This window comes from Pseudopipra pipra, chromosome 4, assembly GCF_036250125.1.
Source record: "Pseudopipra pipra isolate bDixPip1 chromosome 4, bDixPip1.hap1, whole genome shotgun sequence".
Classification (NCBI taxonomy): Eukaryota; Metazoa; Chordata; class Aves; order Passeriformes; family Pipridae; genus Pseudopipra; species Pseudopipra pipra.
Genome location: NC_087552.1, coordinates 34,679,340 through 34,692,094, shown reverse-complemented (window position 1 = coordinate 34,692,094; position 12,755 = coordinate 34,679,340).

Below are 12,755 nucleotides of genomic sequence, written 5' to 3'. Positions count from 1 at the left end.
TTTCATGTGGTCCAGAATATTTTCATCTGTCTTCATTTGTATACTTTCCATTTGCTTGGTTTATAATATCAAATTGTGAGAGATACTGCTAGTTAAACAACTGCATAGACTGAGTTTTTATGGAGCATTCCTCTCACACCGTATAGTTAAGTAAGGCTGTTTATAAATACAGGTTAAAGGATGTGTGGTCATTTATGACTATCATAGTATTACTTAGATTTTAAATAGTGACTCTTCATCAGCAATTTCAGCTACTTTCAATTAACAGAATCTTCTAAGCTTGACTATGGTATTTCTTTTTGTTATTGAACAGCTGGAAAAATGAATCAATCAGTTGCTACAGGAACATGCCTAGTGAATACTATAAAAATTGAAAATTGAATTAACTACATTTTCACTTATTTTTCTTATTGTGTCAGTCATTCTATCAAGCAGCCTTATGCACGACCAATGCTTTGCAAAATATCTTACAGGTCAACAGATTCCAATTTTGTCTAATTTAACTTTATTTTTAAATGTGGATTTGAACCAGGCTACGGTGTATCCTGGACAAGAGTACAAAAAGGAGGAAGCCTTCTCCATTATTCGTACATTTCAAAAAAGAAAAGGAAGGTCACATCTTCAAAGACATTTTTTAAACATCTTTGCAAAAAAACAGATTTTATGGAATGATTATCACAAACTTCTTTCTCACATTTATTTATAAAATCCTTCAAAACTTTACTAAGTTCTCTCTTAAAGCAGTAAAAGTGTCCAGCATAAATTAACTCATTACTATGCTATTTGTTGTGATGTAATTGCCTTCAATAATTCTACTTCTTCTTCGATAATAACCAGGCTGTCTGTGTAAACAATGGTCACAACTACTCACCATTTTTTTCAGTGAAGTTAGACAAATACTTGTTCACTGTGGTTGCTTTCATAGCTGTCACAATTGAAGTTCAGCTTTCTCAAATACAGATGGCCGAACTGAAAGATTTAATCCGAATGATGGGAAGAGCTGGTACCTGTTTCCATTTTTTGCTAACAGCCCGACGAGGAGAGCTGACAAAAACGGGCTTTTCAGCCCAGAGAGGAGACATCTTCGAGGAGGCCTAATAGCAGCCTGCTAGTACCCTTTAGAGATTATAAAAGACATGGAGCTAGATTCTTCACATCTGTGCATAGCAGGAGGACAAGACACTAATTTAAGAGATGTGAGATGGATTCCAGCAGTTGAGAACCTTTTCACTTGTACCACATCGGCAGTGTTTCACTGTGACTGACTGTCCCACAGTGGAGGAAGACTCGGAGGAGAAGGGCAAAAATAATGAGCTCAGGGAAGAATATCAAGAATGACCACCAATTATTGAGAACTGCACTTTTAGGGGGACTGGAGAGTAAACTTTGTTTTAGATACACAGCTGTACCAGTGAGTCATAAGGCTGTGTAAACAGCTTTCCCCAAGATAATTAATAGAGAGTACTGCTGAGCTAGCCAGAGGAGTACGGGGTGAGAAAGTGTAGAGGTGGCTTAACCTAATGTTGAATTTGAAAACCAGCCAGCTATTAAAATGAACTTTGAAGAGAGCAATAGGCTTGTACTGGTTCAATCCTCGCACTCCTCTGAGTGACTGGACACACCCAGTACCACGATGGTGAGAATACACGGACTGGTAATGGGAATCATGTTTTTATGGTGATTCAACTGCATATTGCAATAGCTGTATTGTGCATCTGTTATGATTTCAGTGTACTGCTGTAATACTCTACTAAATCAAAATTCCATGCAACACCAATTATATCAAGTAAATTTGATATTAAACTTTAAAACCTCCTAATGTGGAGGGTATTGGACTTTTAACATTCACAAGTTATCTGTCCATTTTTCATAATACTGAAATAAAATTAAAAAAAGTCAGTGCTTCATAGTATCAAAATTATAATTAAATTTTGGAAAAAATGGGCAAAATCTGAGTTATACCAGTGATAGGAGTTCTTTCATAGTCAGTATCACATTAAGCAGAACACAGTAAAGGCAACAAAGACAGTGGAAGGAAAAGATTATGATGGGTCTGTAATCTAAGAGTTAAAGAGGTAAGGCAGAGATGTTTGCATTCCTTGGCACAGGTAATTGAAATCAACTTCCAGATTGCCCAAGGGGTTTTGTATTAGGGGTTTCTTTGTTTGGTGTTAGTTGGTGCTTTGGCTTTATTTTTGGGGAGAGGGGATTGTTTTGTATTGTTAAAATAGTAACCTAGAAAGAAATCATTAGAGAACGTACTGAAAAGACTATGTGTTCAAACAAAACCCTATTGACATCAGTTTTATAAAAATTCATAAACAGGAGTTAAAAATATATATTTCACTTGAATATCTCCTGTCTGTCACCTTTGAATGGGTTAAATGCCCTGTTGGTGTGCAGCTGCTTTAAAAATGATTTTAAACTGTCTTCATGGAGCTATCTTTCACAAGTATGACAAATTCAGTTACTGATAAAAGACTGAAAGATACTGAAATTGCTTTTTTCTATTTAGAACTAATGCATGAAAAATTGCTTCTTCTAGCTTATGAATATTAAACTTGTTCTTATTTTAATCTAATAGATGAAAAAAATAGCTTCTTGTTATTAGTCATGATGTTAATGTTCTTATTTTTAATCTTCCTAAGGTAGTGTGTCCTTTACACAAGGATGGACAATAGTTCTCTCATTTTGCAATACTTCCTTTTACATTTTTTTCTAGTAATGAAAACTCAGGTATATGTTTTCCTTTTAATTAAATGTCATTAAATCTACAGCAAAAAAATTGTATTTGTCTGATATTTTTCACTATTCTCCTTGTATGGGTTTCAAGAAAAACTTTATTTTAAAAGAAAATTCACCATACCCCAATAACTTTCTGGAATCTTCCACAAGGAGATTGCCTTCCCCCACTAGCCCCCATCTCAGTAGACTTATGCTAATCGCTGTTAATGATGCAGCCATATACTGTGAGGAAGTAGAAGCAACAGCATATTTATATTGAAGAATGCATAAGGGAAACTTATTGTATAAATGAAAGGGGAAGAAGAGCTAAGTCTCCAAGTTATAAAAAAATTAGTTTTCAAGTGTCTTAGTTAAAATTGTAAATAAATAGCCATTTTCTCTGTCTTTACTGTAAAGATTAAGTAATGAGATACACTTGTAAACTGTACTTGCTCTTTCCAAATAAACCTTCTTCCATACTTTGAGAGCAGAATGACATAATTTACTGCTGTTTAGGCTGGACCAGCAGATCTCCATGTCCTCTTCTCCACTGTTTGGTGCCTTCTGTGTTCTTTGTACTTTCAGTTGAGTGGACACCTTGGGTGGCATTCCTGCTATCTTAGAACTATAGAATTGTAGAATCAGTAGAGTTGGAAAAAAACCTTCAAGATCGAGTCCAACCTTTGAGCAAAAACAACCTTGTCAACGAAACCATACCACTAAGTGCCACATCCAGTTGTTTCTTGAACACTTTCAGTGATGGTAACTCCACCACCTCCATGCACAGCCCATTTCAAAGCTTAACCACTCTTTCAGTGAAGAAATTCTTCCTGATGTCCAACCTGAACTTTCCCTGGTGCAGCTTGAAACCATTTCCTCTTGTCCTGTGACTAGTTGCCTGGGAGAAGAACCCTCCTGACTACAACCTCCTTTCAGGGTAGTTGTAGAGAGCAATAAGGTCGCACCTGAGGCTCCTTTTCTCCAGGCTAAACAACCCCAGCTTCCTCAGCTGCTCCTCATTGGACTTACTCTCTGGAACCTCCATCAGCCCCATTACTGGACACATGCCAGCACCTCAATGTCTTTCTTGAAGCCAGGGGCCAAGAACTGGACACAGCACTCAAGGTGAGGCCTCATCAGTGTCGAGTACAGAGGGACAATCATTTTCCTATTCTTACTGGCATTAATATCTTGTCCTCTTTTACCATGTAAGCTTAAATGCAACATTTAGCACTACTATACCTCTTTCCTACTAGATCAGCACGACCTTTTGAATTGTATCTGATACCCAAAGAAATTTTGGCTGAAATGATTCATCATTTTTCTCTCAAATCATATTAAATATCTACAAAGTACTGCTTTTACTTTGCTTTTTTTTGCTAAGCTCTGTTTACCTTGGCTAACCTCAGTCTTGTAATGAAGAGACATTTTCCTACTTCTGATGGATTGTTTTTAAACCCCAAATCAGATATCTTTCATTCAGTATCTTTGTAGAGCTAGTCTTTTATATCCCCTACTAGCAGCACTTTTTGTGTACTAAATAGGAAAGCCATGAAAAAGAAACATCACATCAGTCAAGATTTGTGTAGCAGGACACAAAAGCAAGAAGTACTACAGTACTTTCATCTTATGTTTTCCTCCTGCTATTTCACATGCTGGATGTGCCAATAATTACAGGGAGATAGAATGATGGATGTTGTTCAGTGCAGTTTGACTGTGGCTGAGAGCAAGCAGGTGGAATATTGACTTCAGTTTAGGACAGGAATCTTCAGCAGTTTTGGACTCAACAAATGGTAAAGACAAACAAACCTCGGTTCTAGGTTTAAAACCAAACATCCCACACAACTCTCCAAAACATAGGGTCTAACAGAATTCCAGTCAAAGCCAGGGCACTGCTGCCTTGTGCTGAGGAACTTTACTCAGAGTTAAAAAGTCCTTAATGTTGTTTTACTTCTTGATTTATTTTGTTTTTCATTGTCACTTTTAACACCGGTTTTGGCACCCATAACCTGTTGTTCTTTAATGATATTGCTACTTTTGTCATCTTGCTATATGCTGGGAGCAGAAATGATTACGTGTCCCTGGTTTTCATGATTGCCCTCATTCTGTTTACTGATATAAGTAACTGTGCATAAGATGCAGTAAAGCTATGATAGTCCAAGGATAGAAGTTAGGAAGGGATAAACTGCTTTTTAACTACTTGCCATAACTGGGAAAAATCCAGAAACATTTGTACATAAATGCAGCCCTTCTTCAAGAAAACCTAACTGTCTGATAAAGTTTATCTAAAAAGTGAAGGAATTATTTGATCATCATCACTCTCATACATGAGAGTGGCTAATATACTACCTGGTGTTTCAGAGAGTATTTTTCTGGCTTCCTAAACATTTTATATGTGCCAAGGACTGAATATTCTCAGTTCAACAAATGTGATTATTCTTTAAGGATTTTGTTAATACCATGATACTGCTATTGCCTTTTTTTTTTTTTTTAATTAGAAAAGTTATTTTTAGGATCTGCTAAACCCTATTTTATTTACAGGTTCAGTTACTGGCTGCAGATTTTCATTCACTGAGACTGATCATTATTTGCACACCTCACAGACAGATGATAATTTAGTAATATTAAAATTACAGAGCTAAATTTCCCTGTTGCTCCACCAAATATACTTCTATTTGAATTACACTGGGGGATTTGAGGGCATTGTATTCCCACTCTCTCCCTAATCTTTTCATATCAGTATAATAGCAAACGATGTTTTCATTCTTCAAAAATCTTACTTTTTTCCTGACACATAGACATACGACAGAAAGAAGGAAAACAGAGAACTCTTTTCCTCTTTTTATTCTAAGTTTCAGTAATTCTGAAGCATTTTCCCGATCACTAGTTTATACAAGTGAACTGTGTGGTTGCAATTCAACAGCTCTCATGTTCAGATAGTGCTGTATTGCTAGTCATCTCTTCTCTTGTTATTCAAGGTAGTCTTTTTTTTTTTTAAACTGTGACCCTCAGATTTCTGTTAGTGTTTGCATTATTATTTGTACTTGAGAACCAGTTAGCTTATAGAATGAGCAAAATTTTGTAATATTACTTTTCACACTGACCAGAACAACTATGAAGTCTTTCACCTAAAAAAAAAAAATAAATTAATTTAATCTGAGTAAAATGTCTTTTTAGTATCTAAAGTCATGATTTCACACAGTTCAGTTAGATTTTACCTGTAATATGATTTTTCCTTTCACTGTCTATTGAGTAACAAAACATACTCTAGCACCAAACAATGAATAGGGAGGATGATATTAATGCTGTGATTAGTGGTGGTCACCAAAAGATTTCTTAACAAAGAAAGTAAACTAGAAAAATAGTGAAATATTTTAAAATTTCATCTATATCCAAGCCATTAATTTAGAGTGCCTATAGTATAGGTGGAAGTCAAAAGGAGACAACGGACTATATGCTTTTCTATTGACCTTTCCCCTTCTAATTCAAAATGGTATCAGGTAATATTGATTTTAAGTACTGTAATTCTTCTTGCTTTTTCAAGCACACACAGTTTTAGGGATATCACAGATGACGAGATAATTGCCATAAAATGCTATTAATTAAGTACATTTAATTTTTCTTTATAATTTTAAACAATGTGTTAAACTGCTTCTTAGAGGTTTCCCTTTTCAATGTTCCCTCTACCAGGATTTTACTTTGTGCAATTAGTTTGACCTCTGTCTTCTCATCAGCAATGATTCCATCCAGAGTAGTTTTTTAGTGATTTTTAACTATTAAGGAATATTTCTATCCCTGTGCAGAAATAATACACAAGCAATGCCTTGCTCCTTAAAGTTGAATGAAGTCATTTATTTCAAAGTTCTATGAACTCCCTTTCTCTTGACTGACATGCCGATAATTTTCATTTCAAGAAATGTCCCTCTATCAGGAAATTTTTGTCAGCAATGCTCGCAGGAGTTGCTTTGGCCTTGCATATAAAATATTTGAAGTAAAGTATTTGACAGATAAAATTGAGTTTCTGAAGGTGTTGAATATCCAAGGTTTGTGGAGAATGAAACAAGTCTGTTGTAATTTTAGAAGAGTGCTACAGAGCCACACACTACAGAGTTATTACAGAGAAGAAACACAATGGTTTCATTCAAAATAGACATGATGTGAAGATGTTCATTTTGTCTCCAAATGAATTGAAACATGCAATTTTATGTCCTAGCTTACTGGAGGGGAAAATTTGTTACCAGACTGAAACATAACTTAAACTGCACTTTGAAGGTGGGAGTGGCATTCACAACCCATGGGTAAAAGCCCTGGTTCTTCTAACACAGTATGAGGAGAGTTGGTATCTCAAGATTGATAGAACCATCAAGCTAGATGGGCTTTCTTTTTTTACCCATCCCAACATAAATAAACTAAGTGGTTTCTGTCATAAATTCCAGGCTTTTTTATTTACGTGTATTGAATATTGGAGATGCATTTTTATTCATTTCATCAGACTACTTATGTTAGAATGGCATCAAGCACAGGGTAAGAAGACCCTACAGAATTAGACCTCACTGTTCATCTGACAGAAAGAGCCTACTCTCTGTTGACATAGGTCTGAAATAAATCCTCATATTGCTTAGCACTCTTGAAATATAGTCAGATCTTGATATGTCCAGAAACAGATACTTTGTCTTCCAGAAAATATGTTGGAGGAAGCTGATATGGACAGGAGAATTTAGGGTCCCAAGTTCTGGAGGCAGGTAAGCACAGTTTTTATGGATCTAAATTTTGTACTCAGGTATTTTATGTGTTTTGTAGGTCTAAAACTTAAAATGATCAGGAACTCAGCTGAATTCACAACGTATGAATGGAAGTTTTGTGAGAAAACATAGGTGTATTAAGCACCATAATACCTTGTGCCTCAGCAACCCTGTCACAAATGAACTTTTTTTCAAAGAAAACTGTACAAATTCTAATCAATGTAGTGGACATGTTGCTACTGTGACCATAAATGAGGCAAATATTTTCTTCTGTTTATAAGACATACATACTGTGTCTAATCTCAAGGCAGGTCAAGCAAGCCCTGACCATTTCTGATCCATAAGTTTTAAAACATTGAATGAAAAAGTACTGGGAGAAACAATGACATACCGGGGAACTAGTTTACTTTGTTTTCCCTTTTTAAGCACTATAAATGACAATATGAAAAAGCTGAGAGAGCTCTGCACTATTTCACTGCAATAGCTGCCATTTAGTTTCCACACTTTGCAGATTATTAGCAAATGCCAGAGTTGCTAAGAATTGCTCCTTTGCTGCACAAAATGTGACTTGTGTCTTGTCTCTTGTCTCTGGAAAAACATGCAAACAAGGCCCTGCAAGCAGGAAATAATGGGACTTCAGTTTGTTATATTTATATTGTCAGACTCTGGTTAAAAAAGCAGTATGACTTGGACAAAAAAACTTTAATTGGCTTACTGGAAGCCTCAGTCACAATAGTGGCAACTGTTAAAATTCTTTTGTTTTATAAAATCTGAAAGATTTTCTTTTTCTCCATAATATTCTCTATTGCTAATACCTGAATTGGAGCAGTATGTAGCTGTATGCCATATCACAGTTTTATGCTAAGCAAACACGTTGTGTGAAATTCTGAGGCAAACACTTTTATCCTGGAACCCCACAAGAACGCAGTGGGATCCACTGGCTTACTCAGCACAGGATGCCAAATTGTCTCTGAATTTGTCAATAATTTCTGTCACACTCTCAGGACAGATGTTACCAGCAGGATCTTTCCAGTTACTCCCGCTTACCATTTCTTCTTAACATACAGTGAATAAAGCAGTGTGGAAGTAAAAAAAATAATACTGTACTGCTTCCTGGGAAGCAAAGATCTCCTGCACGCTTACACTTTGGTGAACCTATTTATGGTTGGACTCAATGATTTTAAAGGTCTTTTCCATTCTAAATGATTGATATTCTTAAACGAGAGTTTGAACTCACCACTGTGTTAGTGCCACAACCATGTGTTCGTTCTGCTGGAACTGACTTTCTAGTCTAGGCATATTAGAGCTGCTGTGGAGCTTGTCAGGCACACAGAAGGCCCCTGGGATTAGACCACCTTTCCTTTCCAAACAGGCCTGAGACTCAGTCATCCAACTGGAGACTGAACAAAATTCTTCCTACTCAGATGTGAAAGTCCTGGGAACTTCTTGCAGTGAACACACTGCTGACAGGATTTCTAGTTGAAGGAGGGTCACCTGAAAAAGTTGAGGGTAGAAATACAGGTTCTCAGTGGACTGAAACATTTGAAGATCTAGTTGTGTAGCAGAGTGGTTGCAGGGCTTGCCTTGAGCAAGAATACTGTAGCTCTGAAGTTTTTTGATGGTTTGGGTGGTCAAAGTCCAGAAATGCAGCCTTCCAGCTGCAAACAGAGGAAGTCTGTGGATCTTGCCTTGTAGTGGCTAAGACTAGCATTTGAAGTAGAGGGGGCATGAAGGAGATATGAGGGCAACAGCACAGGGTTTTCTGGACCACTGGAGCATGTCAGCACCCTGAGGGCACCAACAGGCTGTGCAGCCCTTCCATCTGTGCCCCTGGGGCTGCCTGTGCTCAGAGCCATCCCTGCTGTGGTACAGGTGTGTGGCCTTGGGTCAAACTGCTGAGAAATCAGTGAAGGGGTGAGAAACAAGCTGTGAGAAGCCCCTTTACAGCCCTCCCTCAGCCTAGGAACAGCAAACAAGTTCAGACTCTTGCACAAACTCTGCTGCCCGGCCCTTTACTGACCCCGGCCTTTCCAACTTGACTTCATAGCTTGTTCTAAATGATTAGAAGTTTTCCATATTGAACATATTAGGAATAAATGGAGATTTTGACATATGATTTCATTAATACCTTGTACAATGGCATTAGTATCTTCCTATATCTGTTGGGAACACCAGCATACTATATTTTAGAACACCGTTTGCCTTTTCTATAGCTATCTCCACATCAATGAATTGGGCATAGCCTGTATTCAAATAGTGTTCCTCTGCTTTTCTGGCTTCATGCATCCACTGCTGTTGGGTTTCTAAGCACCATACATAAATTGTAGACTGCTAAAAATTCGTACTGCTTACTGTTCATACTGTTACTCCAGTCATTGAACTGTCCATGGTTTTTCTATACAAACCTTTAATCAAGTCTGCTGGATTCAGCTTTTCAAGAAAGCTCAATGAGGGATTACTGCTTTCTTGACCCGGATTATGTTGTCATGACTGAAATATTAAAAGCTCTTCATTGATATCAAAGTTGAGGTAGCCTTGTGAAAAAGCATAATTTGGACATTTCAAAACAAGGAAACCTGAAAGTCAAACCCAAATGTAGGTTAGCTAGGCTATACATTAACTGGTGTTTCCAGGATTATGCTTTTAGACTTTACTAAAATACACTTAATTAAATTTTTTTTTGAGTTATTAGGTCTTAAAGAATACAGTCCCATTTTTCTTGTGTGAGGTTATATGAGGTAATCAGCTGCAGCCAGGTCAGCAACAATAACAATGCTGTCAGTCTAAGGCTGGGTTCTCTTAACATCTCTGCTCTCTGGGGGCTTTTGCCGAAGGAACTGAATGACGGAATAGACTTCTCTCCATCTTTAAATTCATGTGACACTCTTTCATGCTTTTAGATTTGCTAAAATTTTGTAACTGTCATCACTAAAATGAATTTCAATAAAATATATGCAAAGGGGCTTTCCTGCAACTGAGTTTTTACTTTTTACATTAATCTATAAATTTCTCAAGGGAATTTGCCTAAATGACTAAAGCATGTACAATTGAAAGTGTTTAAGAATAGTTGTGTTTCTTCAAATAATGTTTTTCCCCTTTCATTTTTTCTCATTCTTCACTGATCCATTTTTCATAGAAAAGCGTGTTCTAAGAATAAAAATTTATAACAATATGTCAAGGACAGGTTGGATGGAGCTCTGAGCAATCTGGTCTAGTGAAAGGTGTTGTCCCTTCACATGAAAGGGGGTTGGAATTAGATGATTTTTAAGGTCCCTTTAAACATAAACCATTCTATGATTGTATGATGAAACATGTTCTTCTATGTACTAAGTGTTAGAATAATTCTTTTAAGTCTGTACGTAGAATTAAAACACTTTTTTTGTTCACTGCAAACTCACATACAATTCTGCATGTGATTATTATGTGATTTTCTAATACAATTTCCTTTTTGATTGGACATATCAAACATTAAATGCATTCAACAGTATCCAAGCTTCCAAATTCATATCCATTCTATATGGAAATTAATGATTTATGATATTAAGCCCAGGGTGTTTTTTTCCCAGATATGAATTTCAATGTAGCCATGAACCCAGAGATAAATCATTGCTTAGAAAGAATCAAATGTACCACTGGAGAAGGTCTTTCCACACCAAGGCTTGAAGACACACTGATGAACAACGCCACCATCTAGTGGTGAAATCGTCACCCAGCCTCTTGCATGGCTGGGCGTGAAACTTCTTACGTTTGTGGCACTGCAACATGCATCTCTTGGATTAGGATCTTGGATGTGAGAACTTCGAAAGAGAATTCTATATCTAAGTTACTTGTATGGTGATCCATATGTTCAGAGAAAATTCATCTTAATACTTTTAAGGCACAAAAATTTGACATTCAATTCATAGTAGTTTCTGAAAGTGTCAGGTTGTGTAGGTTTTGTTTGGGTTTATGGGGGGTTTTTTTGGCAGTACTACATTTTTTTCCCACCTACAGAGTTCTTTAACTGCCATAATACATTTTTACCTAACTTTCTGACCTCACAGCTTTAATCTCTTATTCAGATCCTTCCATTTTTTCATTGCATCCTAAGTCCCGTTCAATTATTTTCCTCTTTTCAAAGCTTAATGACTGAACAGTCAAATTCATTGCATGATCTAGTAAAGCAATTTGCTCTTTAAGTGAACTTGCTCTGACCATTATGGCCATATTTTCTCTACCTCTTGGATTGTAAGTATGACCTTTTCGATGACTAGATTACTAGAAAGGCCAGAAATTTTGTGTTGACCTGATAGTGAAGCTCTCAGGACTCATCTGGACTTGCCTTAGCTTGAGCAGCTTTTAGCTCATTTTAATAATTCTCTTTTGGTCTATTGATAAATTCCTAGCTTGTTTTAGTTACCCCCTGTGAATAGACTTCACTGTAAAGGTCTGACAGAAGAAGTTATTCATTCTCTGCTTAAAGAGCAACAGCCCCTTATGGCGAATAAAGCTCAGGGAATCTATGGTACAACTTTCAAACTTTAGTTGGGAATCAGTGAAAGAAGTAGACTGTGATAAGAAAGCATGTAAAAATAGCCCTGAGTTAATCCCAACAGTGAGGCAGAAGGGATCCTGTACACATACCTAAACCGAAGCCCTATTTGGAAATAAGTCAGGATGCTGATGGCCTGCTGAAACACTGTCTTCCACCCCACTTCTTTGCTTTATGGAGATAAGTGCAATGAACCTGGTGACCTAAGAAACATGAGAACAGTGAGCATAAAACTTCTGAAGAAAAACGGTAGTTGTTACTAAGTGTTGGATAACAATCTTAAGGACATCACTACTAAGGCTTTTCAGTATGAATTGGGACTATGAGTTAGAATTACTAAGCAGTAGTTTCTATTTTAATTAGACTGTTGAGATTATTGTTAGGTTAAAAATAAGTTCTTGACTTTGCATGTAACATTCTGTTCTTTTTAGCCCTAATATGTCTTTGAGTATAACATACCCCTAACAGGCACTATCAGCTCTACATCAGAACCAAGAAGATCTATTTCGCCTTTCATTTCATTTTATCCTTTCAGTGTTCCTGAAAACACAATTAGTCTCAAGACCTGTCCATAGAAACTTCCTCCTATTGAATAGTTAAAATTGATTATATAACACATCAATACTAAAAGAGAAATGACTGAAAGAACATTTTAGACTGTAAACCACTTATTGTTGTAGGCTTATGAAATGCTTGGAATAAATACTATGTCATCTATGATTCTCTAATGCCAATTCTCTCTCATTTGATGTACTTTT